Consider the following 19,332-nt stretch of genomic DNA (forward strand, 5'->3'; position numbering starts at 1 on the left):
GACAGCTCAGAGCCTGGAGCCTGCTTCGGATTCTGTGTCTCCCCCTCTCTCTGCCCCTCCCCTGCTCATGCTTTGTCTCTCTCTGTCTCTCAAAATTAACAAATGTAAAAAAAAAAGTTTTTAATATTAGTACATCCACATCCACTTGGTAATATGTTGTATTCATGTTTCTACTACTGGTCCTATTCTGTTACATAAATTAGCCACCTTTTGCTGTATGTGGATAGTGCCAGGTATGTTTATTAAGTAAAGCCAATGTAGAATGTTGACATTACAGAATTAGGGGAGTAAGTGGGAGAAATGTTTCAATTCTAGTCTGGCTGAATCCAAATATACCCTGAGAAAATAATTTCTCTGAAGAGATGATTTGAATTCAGGGCCTAGAATTTTCTGTTTCAGTATACGTGAGGATCTTAACAGAGTTTTCTTTCAGTAGCCACAAATTGGCAGCTGACAGACTTTATTCTTTAGCCTCTGTCCTACTTGTCCAGTCGTTAAAGCTGTCAGATTTTACGCAAAAATCTGGATGTCTCCTCTCTGAAAAATGGGCACTGCTAACAATGTATTTCTGCTTTAGAAAAATAATCTACAGTGGAGTAGCCACTGTCCCTTCAGATAGGGGCTATATAGTTCACATTTGGTCCTATTCACTAATTACATTACCTGCTGGGCCCCTGTAAACTCCTTTTAAATCCCTATCCTAGTTATTTGACAGGTTGTTGACAGCCTTTTATATTTAGTATATAGCTTTTAACCTAGAAGAAAGTAAACATAAGTAAAATCTAGCCCGCATTACTTGGTAGGAGAGACCACATATGTGAAGACAGTTTACTCGTTAGAAGGTGTGGCACGTTTGCTAATCTTCAGCCTTGTCCTGATTTCTGTATTAGAGTATGGTGGTGCTGATTGAAGAGATCCAGGGACATTAGCAAAAAGTGACAATAGAATGAAAGTGAAGAGATTAAAGAAATACTGATTAGAAACAGGAGTACCTTGAGATCTTTTAGTGTGATAATAAGTCCTCTTTTCTTTATATTTATCATTTTGATGTTTTTAATGATATTAAAAAAGAAAAAGTTAAGATATATATTCAAGATATACAGTTTACTGACCAGGTAAATAAAATACATTTTATAAAAGATTTTTGTTTAAATTGTTGAGTTGAAAAATCTTAGCACTTAAAATGAGAAAGTTGCTAGTAGAAAGCTTTCTTAACTGCACTAGACTAATTTTAGGGCCATCGTAGACTTATTTTTGTTAAAAGTTTGCTTCTGTTTATATAACATTCACTGTCTCAACTATTTTGAGACTATATTAATGATCCAGAAAACATGGTTGTTTATGATCATGATTTGATGTGTTTTTGAATTTCACATTTTCCAGAGTGAAAGCCAACTTATTAACATTCATGTAATATCATGACATTGCTAACTCTAGGGAAATGTTACTCTTTTCTGGAAAATGGCTTTAAGTTAGAGAGGAAACTTTAGTGGAAATTACAAAAGCATTTAACTTGCACAGGAAACATTTATTCTCCTGCTTTCCTAACTCTTCACACTTTAAAAAGAGATAGTGATTTGGGAGAAAGCTTAAAGTCTGCTCAAATAAGGGATTTTTTTTTTTTTTTAATCTCTCAGGTTAGAACTTCCACAGAGTTCTCTATTAGTAATTTGTAACTGTCTGTTCTTAGTCATTAATGTGTGCATATGGAAATGATGAAAACATGTTACTGATTCAGTGAATCCTTTGAGTTTAATGAAAGGAGGGACTTTAATACCATGTTTGAGGAGTGGCTTCTGCATCTGCCAAAGGACTTCTACCCTCCTTGTAGTAAACCCGGTGCTACTTACTCAGGAGTCATGTGACCTGTTGTTTTCCTTTGCTGACAAAGAAGTATCATGGCATGCATAGTGGAAGCTATTAGTATGGAAGTCAAGAAATGATTATTTTTGTCTGGTACTGCCATTAATTGTATAGTTTTGGATAAATTACTTATGCTCTTATACCATTCTGCAACCATGAAATGAGAGAGGTGGTTGGATTTGGATTAGATAAGGAGTCAGGGAAGAACACAGACTTTGCGATCAGAGTGAAAGTGAACTCATTTTCTTTCACTGACTAGTTAGAAGTTTATATGAGAAATATATATATAATGCTCAAAGTATAATGTCTACCATAAGTGCTCAGTAAGTCTTATGCATTATTTTTTATGGGATGAAGCTAGTTGCTTATTTTCAGACTTTAGTTTTCTTATCTTTAAAATGGGAATAAAGCCTCTACCATACAGAGTTGATATTGGGATTTAAATGAGCATAGTATATATAAAGTACATAGTGCAGTGTGGGACACAAATTATTAGTAAATATTGGTTACTTTTTCTTCACAAGGTTCCCTCTGGCACACTTGTTTTTGTTTTGTTTTTGTTTTAGTTTTTCAAACATTATGTAATTGGAGAGAAATCTGGACTACTTGGATACTTTAGAAAATGATCTTTAGGGTAAGGGGTTGTTAGGGGTCTGGCTGATTTACAGTAAAAATGCCAGAAAGTAAGGTGTTTAAATCTCAAAGAGAGGACTTTAAAGAGCTCATAGAGGACACAGTAAGAATTCTTATTTGTGCTAAGGAAGCATGATAGAGTGAAAACAAAAATGGATTGTGAATTGATCAGTTGATTCAACAAATTTCACAAGTATTTATTATGTACCTGTTATTTGCCAGGCACTGTTTTGATGTCTGGCATACAAGATCCCTGGCCTCAAGGAATTTACATTGGGGCAGGAGAAATGGGAAGATAGACACTAAATATGAGTAGGTGAAAGTACCAAGGGATTGAGAATCCTGGGGGTAAGATAGAATAGGTAGTGAATAGCTAGGTGAACACTGCCAAAATGTGCTCTGTGAACCAGTTCAAGGTCAGTTCAGATTAGTTTTTGTTTGTTCTGGTCTTCCATGAGATTAGAGCTGAAGTTATGAGTGTCTAGAAATTTTTATATCAATCTGATAAAGTAATGTTATGTCACTTGTGTCAAATAATAAAAATAATTGAGGCATATATTTTATATACCTCCTCTTTATTTCACTTTGCAAGGATTTGTTTTCATTGTATTTACAAAAGTATTGATCTTTGATGGATTGGAAATAAAACATTAGTTATTTATCATTATTGATTTGCAAAGCACTGAGCTAGAATAATAACTAACATTATTGGTTCTTTACTAAGCAGGTTGTAGAGAATTTAACTTCTTATGATTAATTCACTGTTAGGTGATTGTTTAACTTAATCAGCTTTAAAAAAATAGTTGTTAATTACATTATATTTTATGCTGGTCTAAATGATTTTAGGTTCTTTGATTTTCAAGTACTTTTATTTAAAGAGTTTGATGCATAAAGTAGGAAGAGAGAAGGACGACACATCTAACAAAATTAAAACTGGAAGGAATACAATACTTGGATGGTTTCCAATTCCGAGATTTTATGATCAGTGGCCAAATGTTCCTTACACAGTGTGTATTATGTGGAATCATACCATATTATTTATATTTATTTGCCCCTGTTTCTCCTCCTGCTGCTGCTGGTGGAGCACAGATTCTGAAAAGAGAATATTTGAGAAACTCTATTATTGCTTATCAAAGAAAACCTAGATATTTAGGATTAGAAGTCTACTAATTCCTGTTGATGTATGATAACTTTATCTTTCCCCTAATTTAGAGCCCCATTGTCTTTATTGTGTAATATAGTTTAAGAACAGTGTTTTAAAACAGCTGAAAATAAGATTAAAAAATAAACATATTTTGGATAACCCCTAGTTAGCATATTAAGTACTTCTTTTCATTTTATTATCATTTTAGATATGCACTAACCTAGTTTCCAGACTTATTTGAAAATGAAATTTAATATATTTATACCCACTAAAATAAGTAGAAAGATAGAAGTGAAGATATCGAATTATTTATTAGTAGATCATAAATTAATTATTGAAAAAAATTTAAACAAAGGACTTCGTAGACAGTGACTCAACTCTTGCTCAGTCATATCTGGCCATTAAAACCAGCACAAGAATGATTTAGGTTAAACAAGAATGTGCCACTGAAAAAATATGTTCTTGTGTAGATATTTGTAATTTACCATGTCTGAGTTTATAAAAAAACTTTAGTAATATTAACTAATGGTAAATATGTGTAACAGTGGTACTTGAAGATGCATTAAGTCTTATTATTTGGTGAAATGTAAAGCAGTGTGGTTCTAAGAACAAATGTATTTAATGATCATTTACTATTTAAGCTATTAGTTAAAATTTGAAAGTTGGCTGTGGAGTAGGATGAGGACAGCTTTTAGCTAATGTGAATTATAATTTGTATTTTTAATGATTGTTAAAAATAGCAATTCTTTGATTTATGTAATCATATTGATCTATACCATAGAAAAACTAAGGCTTTTGGATATCTCTGGGTGTTAGAAATATTTTTGGCATGGTGGAAGTAGAATTTCCGTTACATAAGAATTGTAAGTTGATTTTCTCTTATTACCTGGATTTGAATCATATTGATAAATACATAACTAGATATATTCTAGAACCAGTCAGTGCTTGTTGGGGAACGAATGGGGGAGGGTTTACTCAGCAGTATTCTCCTTTAGTTTGGTCATGAAATGAGGACTGCTTTATGTAAATTGTTCTTACTGGTGCCAGCTAGCTGTAACTGCAGTCTGGCTGTGCTAGGGCAGCAAATAATATGTGTCATGGATTTTCTGTTTGGAATGTATAAGAATTCAGCCTTTTGGACTGAAAGAACAGAGTTGATGCTTTAGAATAAGAGTACTGAGACCTCCACAACTGACAATATGTGGAATAACGAGAAGCTATAAGCCTTTAAAGCTTATAGTTCTGCTTTTATAGCTTTATGCCTATTGATACTATTGGGTAATATGTGGGAGGTACTTAACTGCACACAGTTGCTGCAGTCCTAATAGTTGGCAGAATAGAAAGCAGTACAAAAGAATTCTGATTCTAGGCATCTTCACTTGCAACAGTCCTTTGGAAGATGTACTTTGTGTGTTCTGTGAGCTTCATTGGCATACTGTCTGACGTTTTTTGGCTTTTGTGGTTAATGGGATGTTTGCTGCACAAACTATACAACAGATGTGAACCACTGTTTGAAAGGAATTTTAATATGTAGCCAATCTACTGTATGCCTGTTTTTTTTTTTTTTTATTTTTTATGAATATGAACCAAGCAAGGAATTTAGGCTCAAGAAGGCTGTTCTAGAAGTCTGCATTAGCTTTTAATGTTTATACAAATGAACTAAGTAGCAGTGGTTCACAGAAGAGGAAGCCCTTTTCACAGTATCAAGCTACCCACAGGTAAGAGATTAAGGTCCTTTCTTTGTGACCACCCCCACTTCCCACCCTTGACCCCTCAGGCCTTATGTCTATCTCTCTCACCTTTGGGAAGTTTTTCTGTTTGGTTTTAAGTTTAATCATACCAAGGTTAGTAGATTGTTTAATGTAAATTTCTCAGGAGATTTAGAATACCATATTTGGATTTGGTCTTTTAAAAAATGATTTTCACTTTTTATAATTTTCCTCAGGTTTGTATTGAAATGAACTAACGGGCTTCATATATGAACATTACTCATGCATACAATATGTTCATATTACATAGAAATCAGTTTTAGACCTCTTTTCATTATAGTCTTGTTACTGTGTTTTCAGTTGTAGTGACACCAACTGGTATACACAAAGAAATGACATTTTATGACCTTACTAACTATAAAGTTTTAGTGTAAATGTACCACTTTGAATTCATCATCAAAATCTGACTGCTTCTGTTTTCACAAATGGTTCATTGACATACATTAGACAGTGTGTATTTATGAACATAACATGGTCAAGTTTTCTAGTTCTACCTTTATCCTTTCCATTTCCACATACTTAAATTTATCACCATTTTAACAAAGTGAATTTAAGCCTGAAACTAAAATGAATGTATTAGAAGTTTTATTTTAATATGTTTTAAGTTAGATGAAGGGTCGCAAGAAGCAATTATCATTTATTATATTATTTTTTGTATACTTGAAAAATTGCATACAGAAAACCATAATCTAATTTAAATAAAAATAAGGAACTATACAACATAAAGAATATATAACCATACTATAAAGGCATAAAGATTTATGTTTATAAAGAAATGCAAGTATGTGTGTCTGCTAATATCAGTATGGCCAATGATAAAATGTATTACTGATTGATATATTTGGGGCGATGAGGGTGAGTAGGTGACACAGCAATGGGTGATAATGAGGCTAGTTTAGAGAAGTAGGGGAGGAAAGGGATGGTATTAGACAGTTGTTTGCTCTTTGCCTTCCTCTCTAGAAGTTGAACAGCAGGATCTTTCTGCAACCTAGAAGTGTTAGTTTTAGATGGGGCTTCGAGCTCTCTAGACTCTCTGAAAGGCCATTGGTCATTTATTACTACGTAGTCGGGTACTTAAAAGCTAGAGGCCAGCTAGAGTGTGGATGAAAGCCACACACTCATGCATCAGGGGGACAACCTGTTTCTTTTTGTCTTTTGACAGTGTTGCTTAGGTTTTGTTTGTGGGTATGTGTTTCATCTCAGTAAACAGCTTCACTAGGATTAGAGAAATGGTTATAGTAGAAAGGTACCAATTTTGCTTTATGTGCTGCAGGTTATTGGATTGGGAGAAGGGCTTGCTTCTCTTGTGGAGAACACACATCTCTGAAAAATTTGGGAAGTTTTGACACTTCTCTAGAGCAATTAATTGGGAAAATGTTAGATTAGGAGAATAGTCGAGGCCGACTGAGGGGGTTTTATTTATAGGTAAAGAGGCAAGGGAATTAGACCAAAACAGAGGAATTTATTGAATGCAGTTCAATAAATATTCATTTGGGGGTCATAGCAAAGTACATGAAAGAGTATTTTCTATATAGACAAATAACCCTAAAGAGAAGCATGTAAGACAGTAATAAATGTCTTGAGGATAAAGATGTGTAATCTTTGAGACTATTGGAGTTGAGTGTGAATGATTCAAAAGTCTGGGATAAACTTTGAGTTTTTAATTTTTGTGTTCCTCTTAGGTAACAAAATTTATTAGCAAACAATGTAGAATACTAAAATCTTGGAAGTGGAATAGACCTAAGTGATCAAGTAACATCACACTTCTCACAGGAATCTTCTGTTTATTATTTCTGACAAGTAATTATCTAGTTTCTGCTTCAACATTTCTAATGACAGAAGGGAGAGTCTCTAATTTCATAAGGCAATTTCTTTTTTTGGGGGGGGGCATCTGAACAAATCAACATTTGTTGATTTTGAGGTGGTATTGGCCTTTCATTGTTTTGTTTCTGTGCCCGTCTATTTGTCTGTCTGTCTGTCTGTCTGCCTGCCTACCTGCCCGTTTCTCTCTGTATTTCTTTTACGTGATAGATCCAATGCTATTTAAAGAAAGCCATTAGAATTCACCTGTGTTTTCTAGGCTAAATATCCTCTATTTTCCCAACTACTCCTCATACAACACGTTGTTCTAGGTCATTCTTTGGCCTGATCATCCTGTTTTGTCCTACTGTTTTTTGAGTCCCTCTTTATCTGGGACACTCAGAAATAAATGTAATAGTAAAAAATGTCTCTCTTCCCTTAGACAGTGTGCTTCGGGTCTGCAGTTTAACTTTGTTTTGACATTTCTGGCAGCCACCTAGCACTGATGAAATTTATTGATAAGTTGCATAAGTTCAAATCCCTCAGTATTTTTCACACATACCTTTGATAACCTTTAATATACCTGGATATTTGAACCATTGTTTCAATGTATTGTAATGCTTTATATTTGTAGTTACATGTTTTCTTATAATTTCTTATATTGTTTATTATATTTTATTTTGATATTCCTTGATATATTTTCCACTTTTTAATAGTTTTTTTCAAAGAACTGGCTGTTGGTTTTATGGATGGTTGCTGTTTTATTGAGTTTTCTCTCATAATTTTCTGTTTTTATTGTGATACCTTTCCTCCTTTACTAACATTTTTGAGTTTGTGGGGTTTTTTTATTAATATGTGCATTTAAGGCTGTCATTTCCTTAATGATTTCCTCCTTAATCCAAAAGAGTTTTTACTCTTTTAAATTTATAAGGAGATCCTTTTCCTCTCATTTCATTGTTGCTCATCTAACTTTGTTATCTTATGGCCAGAGAATGTGGCCTTGTGTGATTTTTTTTTTGTCTTTGAATTTATTAATATTTCCTTGTCACTGCATATGTGATCAATATTGTGTGTCAGATGTGTTCATGGAAAATGCATGTTCTAGGTTTGATGGACATACAGTTCTCTTTCTATTTTTTTAGCATGTTGATTAAGAAATGCATTGTTTATACTGCTTTCATTTTCTTCATCTGTAGATTGGTGTGTTTAGCCCTGATTGTGGATGTATTAATTTCTTCCTGACTTTTTTTAACCCTCTTTTTGCTTTATATGATTTGAAGTGATACAATTTAGTAGATTGTACCTTTTATCTATAGGAAATATATATTTTTTGTCCAATTACATGATTTTCTATTTGAATTCCTTTTTTCATGTTAAATAGTGTATTGTTTTTCTGTCCTTTAAATTTGTAACCTTTCTGTGCTATTTTGTTATGGGGTGTGTCTCTTGTTTTATAATGCATATCTGATATTTTTGTCACTTTACCCAGTTTGAAACCTGATACTTTTTTTAGGCTGACAATTTTATTTTTGCCCTACATTTCACAACCCATATATCTGTTAACTCCCATCTTATGGTTATCTGAGATTTTAATTCCAGAATATTTATTTTGAAGGTGATGGATCTTCAATTTCAGCCAGCCCATGAGTTTTACTTGTTTTTTGGAGCATTGATATTTCCTTTTGGAGCATTCCTCCAATTTCTTAGGGTCTTTTGCTGTCTTGTATCTGTACTATATCTTTGTGTAATTATTTTAGCAAGGGTCTGTTTCTTCAGTCTTTGCTCAGAAATAACATCTTTATTTCTCTATCCTGTTGATTGCTAGTTTTTCTGGCAGTAGAATTCGAGGCTAAAAATAACTTTTCCCCTGAACTTTGAGGATATTCTCTTGTTTATTTTAGCATTCAGTATTGTTGATGACAAGTCTGATGTCAGTTTAATTCTTTTTCCTTTGTGGTTAAACGATTTTTTTACTCTAAGTTATTAGTATTTCTTCATTGGTTTTCTGAAATCTTAACCCAGTATGTCTAGGTGTTAGTTTTTTTTGCTTGTTTTAATTTAGTCTGTTTTTGTAATTAGTAGCCCTGTTCTAGGGAAAAAGTATATATATTTTTTTAAATTTAACTCTGAATTGGTTTCTCTTATTTTCTTTTCTTCTCAGTTCTTATTTTCCTAAAACTCATCTTCAGTGAAAGTTGTTGCTTCTGGGTGTGTTCTCCATCTCTCTTAGCTTTTCTGTTTTCCTTTGTATAGTATTTTGAGAGAGCATTTGGTTTTGATTAACTGTGTCTCACTTCAGCTGTGTCCATGAAGCTCATGATTTGAATTTCTAATATTTAAAATTAATTTCCTTTTATATCAACTTGGGTACAGTACACTTTCGGGATATTTAATGTACTATTTTGGAATGTTTTCTGTTCATTCTGGCAATTAACTAGTTTTTGCTTGTGGGGTTTGGCACGTATTTGTGATTATATTCATTTTTGTATCTGAGATTTACTGTTTTACTTTGCATCAGTGCCGAATCAAGTGATTGTGAGGGGTTGGGAAGTGATACTTGTACTTGCTGCTCATGGGAAATGCTGGGAATTTATCTTTTGGATATTAGCCTCCCTTCTCTGTCTCTTCTGGGGTTTAATGTCTGGGTGGGTCAACTAATCACATTTTTAAATGCCACTGCTGCCCTGGCTTATCATTAGCGTGGAAGAGATGGGGAAAAGTGGAGCTAGTTTAACCGCTAACATACAGATTGCATGAATGTGTTTTCATTGTGAAAATTGGAACTGGCACATCTACGTGAAACTCTGTATTTCTGTTCTCTTGTCTTTCTCCGTGTGAACTGCTATAAACTAGTTTGGCATTTATTCTTCCAGACTTTAAAATATCGCTTGCGGGGCGCCTGGGTGGCGCAGTCGGTTAAGCGTCCGACTTCAGCCAGGTCACGATCTCGCGGTCCGTGAGTTCGAGCCCCGCGTCAGGCTCTGGGCTGATGGCTCAGAGCCTGGAGCCTGTTTCCGATTCTGTGTCTCCCTCTCTCTCTGCCCCTCCCCCGTTCATGCTCTGTCTCTCTCTGTCCCAAAAATAAATTAAAAATGTTAAAAAAAAAATAAAATAAAATAAAATATCGCTTGCATTCCTATATAAATATTTAGAAATATGTTTTTTTGTGTTTTAACACAATGACATATAAAACCTGGAAAATATTGACTACTTACATACCTAAGTACTTTCTATTTTATTATCCCATTTAACCCCTGTAACATTTTTAGGAGGAGAAGCATCATTAACCATTTCAGTTTCATAGTTGAGGATACTAAGGAAAAGAGGGGATATATTATCTTGAACAGGTAACTTAGCTAGGAAACGATAGTACCAGTATTCAAAAAGGTATGTCTGCCTCCAGCTTTTGCAGCACGAAAGTACTAAGAATTCTGCAGCTGCTTTGTGGTACACTTTATATTCATGCCCATGAAAGAAATCTACCACATTCTTCTTAACCTTTTTCGTGTTCTTAGTGTGGATGCTCCACAGCATTTTTTTTAAACCTATTTTCTTAGTGATGGGTGTTATATTTGTTTGTATTTTAAAAAAACCTTTTTTAACGTTTATTTATTTTTGAGACCGAGAAAGACAGAGCATGAACGGAGGAGGGTCAGAGAGAGGGAGACACAGAATCTGAAGCAGGCTCCAGGCTCTGAGCTGTCAGCACAGAGCCCGACGCGGGGCTCGAACTCACGGACTGTGAGATCATGACCTGAGCTGAAGTCAGATGCTTAACCGACTGAGCCACCCATGCGCCCGTTTGTGTGTTTGTTTGTTTTTTTTTTTTAATTTAAATTCTGTAAATTCCTTTACTTAAGGAATTTCACTTGTGATTCCTTCCACTGTCAGGCACCTAAGTTCCTCCAGTGTCTGAATTATCATCTTCAAATTGTCTTTTTAAAAAGAACTTTTTGTTCTATGAACAGTCGTTGTTGTCATTTTGTCTACAATTCTTTTGGTTGGGCTTCTTCGATCTCCCCCTGAATATGGACATACTTCAAAAATTCCCCACTTGTAATTTTTGGGATCCAGCTTCTTTAAGCAATTTTACTTTAGGGCCTCATTTAGGGTCAGAGTAGATGGATTTGCCTGGTTCTGCATTTCAGACACCCTCTAAACATGAATAAGTTCAAATCATGTTCACCCCTGAACTATCACACCCTAGAATTGTACAGATTATTAGGATACACCAATACTTTTAAACCCACACATTGTATTCTCAAATGAAAACACCTAAAAAAAGAAGGCATCTTTGTTTCAAGTCAACATTAATATTAGAATACTAATTCAGTATGGCTGAGATTTCCCTTCTATCATATGGTTTTAGTAATTCTGTAGTCCTGGAACCAACCTTCATGTTTATCAATACCCTCATTACTTTTATCTTTTTTAGGTATCATGTTCCTTCTTACCTGTATCAAAACTCATACTTGAACAATGAGTTCTGGATTGCAAGAGAGAATTTATTTTTGTCTAAGTCTAAGTCTTTGTCCACAAACTAAACAAAAACAATTTGTATTTTTGCTATTTTGGTTCACTAGTAGGTATCATGATAACATTCCTTTTTAAAATATTTTAGTTTATCTTAAGATAGGTTTCTCAAAATATCTCTGGTGTGTCAAAATGATGCACAGTTCTTGCCTATTTGCCTTTGAAAATGGTTATGACAATGATGTCCTCTACCAGCCGTGTATTGAGACTACTCACTGCTGTATATTATTGCTAAATATAGTTGCCAATCAGATGTGTAAAAATGTGTTTTCTTTTGTTTAGTGTTTCTGTGATTATTAAGTTTAACTTTTTTCTTATGTTTGGTTTTTTATGTATTGCCTGTTTATGATTTTTAATTTTTATTTTGAATTGTCCGTTTTATTCAGTAATAGGTGTTCTTTTTTATTCTGGATACTAATTCCATATCTTTGTGCTTTTTAGTTTTCAAGTATTTCTCAGAATTTGTGGTTACTTGTAGTGCTTTCTGTGCCTTTGACAATTTTTGTGATTTTTGTATCTAGTTTGTTTGCTATTGTACCGATATGCTCAACTGCTATTTTTTTTTCTTCAAAATTTAAAAATTTACATTCTAGTTAGCTGACATACAGTGCAATATTGGTTTCAGGAGTAGAATTCAGTGGTTCATCACTTACTCAACTGCTATTTTGATCCATTTTCAACCATTTATTTCAAAGTCTATTCATTTCCCTGTTAATTTCTGATGTTGTCTCTATCAGATATTTTATTGCTTGTGTCTGTCTTCTAGATAATTTATTGCACTCACCTTTTAATACTTACGATAATAATTACTGCTTTGTCATATGCTCTCACATCTGAGAAGGCAAGCATCATTTTTTCTTTTGACTTTCAGTTTTTTTCCTGTTTTGCCTTTTTTTTTGCAGATTAATTTCACAAGGTTGTTGTGCTATAAAAGTAACTAGATGGCATTTTAGCTAGAATTACTTCTAGTAAGTTTTATCCAGGAATAATTGATATTTTTCTATAAGTCTTATATCCAATGTAGCTCTAATATTTCATGTATTTTCTACCTCTGTGAATTTTTTCACATATGTCATTGTTTCTGGATACCTTTTTCTTGTGTTTCTGAAATAAATGTTTTCTTCATTGTATCTTCTGTGTGTTCTTACTAACTTTGGTGTGATTTCTAGAACAGTATTAAGTGTGTTATCACACTTTGTTTTTGCCTTGAATGGAAATACCTGTGGTGTTTTACTGCTAAATATAAAGTTTCAAGTAGCCTTTATGAATGTAAGGAGCAGTCTTTATGTCCTTAATTTTTATTTTTATCAGTGAATGGGTGTTGAAACATATTAAGTGACATTTCATTAGAATAAATTTTTAAATATGCTTAATTTTTTAATTATTAGAGGTGCTTAAAATTGGAAAACCGTGAAGTTTGGGGCAATAAAAATTATCTCTTAGCAGTTAACCAGGCATATGAGGATAAAAGAATTTGATGAAATTGTATAGTTTCTTATCTCCTGGCCTTAAAGACCCAACATAGAAAGTCTCCGTCATGTCCCATAGACTGTTCTTCTAGTTTCTCCAAGGAATGTTCTTTACACAATATATTTATTCATTAGGTCATTTGTTACACCATCAAGAGTGACATGGCTAATCATATTTCTTCTGTTCTCTAGTAGAATAACTTCAGAGTCTTTGTTTCAACATGAGAAAGATTAAAAAAAAAATTGAGGAGAGAATTATAGTAAATATTTGGAAATGCCAAAATGAAGTCCCTGATCTGAGTTTGTGAATCTTTTAAAAGAGTTTTGTGATTTACTCTATTTATTATTGTATTTCTTTGGAATTTTTCTTTCTTTTTCTTTCCTTTTCTTCTTCATTTTGTAAATTCTGGAGGCTCTAGGCTCTGATAAATATTTTCATATGGCAGAGGGCCAGATTTCAATAGCTCTGAACTCAGTATGTTCCTGTTGCTTAGCAACTACTTGTGAAGTCTTGTGGATGTAACTGAATTATAAATAGGGTTATGAGCAGAAGTGCAATTGCAATTGAAATTGTAAAGAAAGGCATACTCTTTCTGTTTCCCAGCTGAAATTTGAGTGATTCTTTATGCAGAGTCAGTTTTTAGAAATCTGGTTTATAAAAATTAGGATTACTAACCCTATCAGGAAGACTTAATAAGGGCTGTGTAGAGGTCTTGTTTATAATGACACATTTGAAATCATGTTTTTGATTATTAAGAATAAACAGTCTGTTTTGGAGAGATGACAGTTAATGGAAAGTAGAGAACTTTTAGTTTTCATGGGCATTCATGTAGAAAGATATCCATGCATTATATTACTGCCTGTATATCTCTTCCACATTTATATTAGAATCTACATGCAGTAACACTTTAATCTATGCTATGTTTTTCTACTTTTTAAAATCACATTGTTCTTTAGAGTATTTTAAAATTGTCCTATAATAGTGACCACTTAGTCATTTGATAAAGATTGAATACATGAAAAAAAACCAATGTATTTTTATTTTTTCTCAGCAGAACAGTGCATTTTGGAGTGCAATTTATCACAATTTTATTTAAGAATCAAAACTTAAAGGATTCTGGGGCACCTGGGTGGCTCAGTTGGTTAAGCCTCTGACTTGGGCTCAGGTCATAATCTACTGGTTTATTGGGTTTGAGCCCTGCATTGGGCTCTGTGCTGACAGCTCAGAGCCTGGAGCCTGCTTTGAATTCTGATTCTGTGTCTCCCTCTCTCTCTGCCCCTCTTCCCGCTCCCGCTCTGTCTCTCTCTCTCTCTCTTGAAAATAAACATTAAAAAAAAACCAAAAACCTTAAAGCATCTTTTCAGGTCTCCTAATTTAATTTCTATTTATTCTAGATAGAAAACTTTAGAACTAAAGATTTTATTAAATGATATACCTAAGCCAATAGCCCCCTGCATATCTGCGTTGTGTTTTTCTGCATCAGTCTCTTAATTGATGCATATCTACCAGCTCTTTTTTTTGCACTCATATTTCATTAGTTTGCACAAAATTTAATTGTATTCTATAGCTTATAATAAAAACATACAACAGAATACAGTAACAAGCACAACCAATATGAATGGGTTTAGATGAGAGCAGAATAACATAAGATCTTAGTGTATTTGTGGTTACCAGTCAGTATGTTTATTGAATGGGTAGAGAACATTGGTTCATTTATTATGATGGTTAGAAAGAGAGTGGTTAAGAGAGTTTCCGAAGTATAGTGTTATTTGGTCAGATCTCTGCCGATGTTTTTTAGGTTTGAAATGATGAAACAGTGATAATTCATGGCTTTAGATGAAGGAACTGTTGATAGGAACTGTTGATTAGGAACTGTTGATAATAGCTTCTGACAGCCTAACCTGTGAAAGGAAGCTTCTTAGGAATATTTGCCAGAAACAAGTAGATTGTATTTTTATGCATTACTAATGAGAAAAATTTTAGAATGGGAATGTAATTTTTCTTTGCTCCCTAGGGGTGTTGGCCCATTCTGACTTGTATGCCCGGGAGAGATCTTGCCATCAAAAGCATAACTTTTTTCTGAAGTTTTTAACTGAACAACAATCAATTTATGAAGATACAGATTTGCTATTTTTCCAATCAGATGAAAAAGTTGTGGTAAATATAATTTTAATTAGATCTGCAAGGAGGGATAACATACCAACAATGTTGCCTTGCTATAGAAAAGGAAAAATAATACATGCAAAGAAGAATTTGAGTTTGCTCCAGGATATGAAAGAAGATTAGGGTCTTTCCTTTAGTTATGTTTGTTATTAAAGCAACACTTTGTACACATAGGCGAGGGCCCCAGAACATCTGGCTCTCAGCTGACATTTTAAACTCCTGTGAGTTCTTGAGAGAGAGGGCCAACAGAGGGGGAATAGAATGGAGAAATGAAAGGTAAAGTTTCTGGCACTGTGTAAACTCCTCCAAGGCATTTTAGTTGTTGTACTAATTAACACTGAGGTGTCATTGGTTATTTAGTGCCCCCCCCACCCCTCAAATTCAGATTGGTATGTGATGTGTGACTACTGTCGAATACTGTTATGCAAACATCATGCTTTCTCTGTTCTCTTGAAATAAAACTGGGTAGTATAAAAACATTTTTTTCAAAAAAGTATAGCTGCTTTAAATAATATTTAAGCAAATAGGAAATGCTGAGGTTTATATTTAAAATGATACTTGACTTATGTATCTAGAATTATAAAATAATTTTTTCCACTTGGAACACCTTGTTATCAAAGTTTGACCCATTTTTATGTTCTCCCTCACTAATTGTAACTCATGTTAACTCCTATTGCTTTCCTTTGTGATGAGGATTATAGTTTATTTGTTTCAGATAAAGTAAACAAGATCTATGTATATAAAAGATGTGAATACAGTTGTAGTTAGATTTTGGATATCCAAGTCACGTATGAGTACAACAGTAAGAAAAATAAATAAGATAGTAAGCTTAGTTACTTTTCATTCAGACCAGTGTTTAAAATAATACTATTTATATTTTAAAAGCTTGGTTATACTTAATTTTAAAATCTAGCTATCTTTAACTGTTTACATTAAAAGGCTATATTACTCAATTTGCTCATTTGATTTTATATTGCACATATTTTTCCATCCTTCACTGGAGCTCTTTTTTGTTACTTAAAACTGTTTTATGTTCCTGTGTTTTAAAGGCATTGTTTCTAAGCCTTATTTATGATTAAAATAGCCCTTTACATATAATTTTCATAACCAAATTTTTAGTATAGTATAAGCTAAATTTTCTGGTATCAAATGTATGAATTCACTTTACATTTTGGCTAACAGATAATCACCAAAGAAAATATTTAAAAATTAACTTGCCATTTCATTAAAATACTTTGGTGGAAGATTTGATGTAAGAAATGCATAGAACAAGTACTTTCATAAGTAGCAGTTGTTTTAACATGACTGTTTAACCAGCCTTTTATTTCAGCAGGTGTAATTTAATTTCTTGAAATTAAAATTTTTTTCTTCTTTTCCTTTTTTCTGCCCCTCCTCCCTTTATGACTGGTTAGTTCTTACTAGCCCACAGTCTTTGTAGTTACTACATTAGATTGCACATTTTTTTGGTGATCTTTAGGAATTAAAACATACTACAAAGTAAATTTGTAAAGTACAAAGAAACATGTATATTAGGCATTATTACATTGGAAAGTTAGAGTGATGAAATAGGTTTTGTTATCTGGATAACGATAAGAAATGTTAGGCATTGTCAACTTTAGCATTATCCCACTTTAGGCAGAATTGAAAAGTCAAAAATAGCAGTATTATACAGATTATAATTTTACATGTTAATTTAGCTTCCACTTGACATGAACAGTTAGATAATTTGTTTTCCTCCCTAATAAATTAATTGAGAAAAACAGTTGTTGAATACCTACTGTATGAAAGCTACTACTGTATGTTAGAACAAGTTTGTATTAAAGAATAAGGCATAATCCCCACTCTGTTTAGAGATCTGCTTTGGTAAGTTATTTAATCTTTTGTGATTTTAATAAACAGTAAACAATCTTTTATCTGTAACTCAGATTCCCAAATAATTGCAGGGGAATAGTGCTAGAAAAAAAATGCAGTGCTGTTCAGACTTTGAGAGATTTTATAGGGCCTTGAATGTTTTAGAACTGTGATTAAAATGCTGCATCATTCTCCTGAAGAAAAACGCTTAAACATGTATGTGTACACACACACACACACGCACACACACACATATAGCTATGTAAGTAAGGTAATATGAACAATGACATATAACTTGAAAGTGGCCCATTTATTGAGCTTTATGTTCATTTTTCTTTAATTGCCATCTAGTAAGAAAAGATGCCAAGTTAGTATTTTAGATGATGAAATGCAAGGCACGTCTTTTCCCCCAAGAAAATAAAGTTTTTGCTGGTAGTTTTACTCTTATATTCACATCTATTCTGGGATTTATACTAGTGTATTCTTTCTATTTTTAGACTGTTGCCAGGCAGATTTAAAATTTCTCCTTTTATGGTTGCCCAGTTTCTAGCTTTCTGACTGGTTGCATGAACCTGCTTTCTTTAGCCAACCACAGTGACTATGCAAACTGTATTTCAGTTTCTGTTGCTATGAGAGAACTGATAAGATGGCTGCAGGGGGCTCCCTTTGGGGTATGTTCATTATTGTAGAGAAGATTGTCATCATTATGTAGTAATAAACAAAAGTAGATTTCTTTTTCTTTTTTTTAAAGTAGCTTTCTTTCAAAATGATATTTTTTGAGATAGGAAATCAAACTAAACAAATTTTATAAGGCTTGAAAAATGACTCTCATGTCAGATTTGATTAATTTTAATGGTGCTATGTATTGCACTTTTTCAGAGGCAGCAATTTGTGTAAGTGGGTATATATTGTTACTTTTTGTTAGTAAATAAGCATCCCGAGTCCCCGAAGAAAGGTTGTCCTCTGTATGTACACCTGTGTATATGAACCTATCAGCATGTTAGTTTACAATTCTGTCAAAAATATTGTAGATTACTATCTTTGCTTCCTAAAAGGGTAATTTAATTTTTAATTTAAGAATTATTTTAGATACTACATATATGTATATAGTTCATCATTCTTTTAGCCAGTATTTACTAAGTATATACTATGTGCCAGACATTGTATACTCATTAATATTGTGTCAGAGGATTTTATTTTTTATTCTTTTGTTAAATTACCTTTGAAGCACATCATAATGATACCAGCATATTTTAAAATGTTTTCTAACAAAGCAGTGGGCACTTGAGATGTTTTAATCTTATACTAGATGCATGATGAGATGTGCCAGAGTGATTTGTTAAGAAATACATAAATATAGGTAGTAAAGTCCATTTTGATAATATTTCTAAAAGGGTACATTTGAAGTATTGACAAATACAGTAAATGGTGGTAAGATCGTCATTTTGAATAAAGACAGTATTAATAAAGTGTGACAAAGCCGATGTAACTTCAGAAAGTTCAGTAAGTATACCTCATTTTAAAACAAATTCATCAGTATTAATTACATATAAGATTTTTTGGTTATAGTGCCAGTTAATAATACAAGCATTGCCTCTGTTTTACTTAAGACTTTCGAGTCCTTTTGGTAATTTTCCATGTGTAGAAGATTTTGTTAATGTACTTAGATGGAGTGTTTATCTGCATGATGCTCAGTATTGTTTTCTTTCTTCTTGATGATAAATTTTTTTTAATCCTTTATGAGTATCTCATGCCCATTATTATCATCCTGTGAGATAAGCATACTAAAGAATTGTTCCATTTAGGACAAAGGAAAAGAATAATAGGCTTATTTAAGGTTAGCACGTAGGAGAATATGGATGTTGTTATTTTATGTACATTGCCTTTCATCGCTGTTATGATTATAGATAAACTTAGAAATGTAAACTCCCTAAAGTATAACTGAACATTCAGTTCTTTTGGTATAGTTGTTTTGTCTATGTTGAAAGCGTGACCCAGTAATAGGGGGCTGTTAGGTAAAACAAAAACAAAAACAAAAAATTAAGTATAGTTCTGCTATATATTTTTTCAAAGGACAGGTTTGAGATGTAATTCATGTACAATTCA

General features: G+C 33.1%; 1 protein-coding gene and 1 non-coding gene across 5 annotated transcripts in view; one reads left to right on the top strand and one right to left on the bottom strand.

Annotated features, from left to right (window-relative positions):
• ATF7IP (activating transcription factor 7 interacting protein) overlaps positions 1 to 19,332 on the top strand; it is a 122,130-nt gene that overhangs the window by 20,064 nt on the left and 82,734 nt on the right. The window contains exon 1 of one of the 4 annotated variants that reach the window (XM_047865938.1): positions 5,240 to 5,358. The exons of the other annotated variants lie outside the window; for them this stretch is intronic. The gene's annotated coding sequence lies outside the window, so the exon portion shown is untranslated. Of the gene's footprint in view, positions 1 to 5,239; positions 5,359 to 19,332 lie in introns of those variants that run through there. 4 annotated transcript variants of the gene reach the window in all.
• LOC125171447 (small nucleolar RNA SNORA40) lies at positions 11,649 to 11,766 on the bottom strand. Its single transcript, XR_007154351.1, has one exon. It is a non-coding gene; the product is annotated as a small nucleolar RNA SNORA40 (small nucleolar RNA).

The sequence above is a fragment of the Prionailurus viverrinus genome, chromosome B4 (assembly GCF_022837055.1).
Source record: "Prionailurus viverrinus isolate Anna chromosome B4, UM_Priviv_1.0, whole genome shotgun sequence".
Lineage (NCBI taxonomy): Eukaryota > Metazoa > Chordata > Mammalia > Carnivora > Felidae > Prionailurus > Prionailurus viverrinus.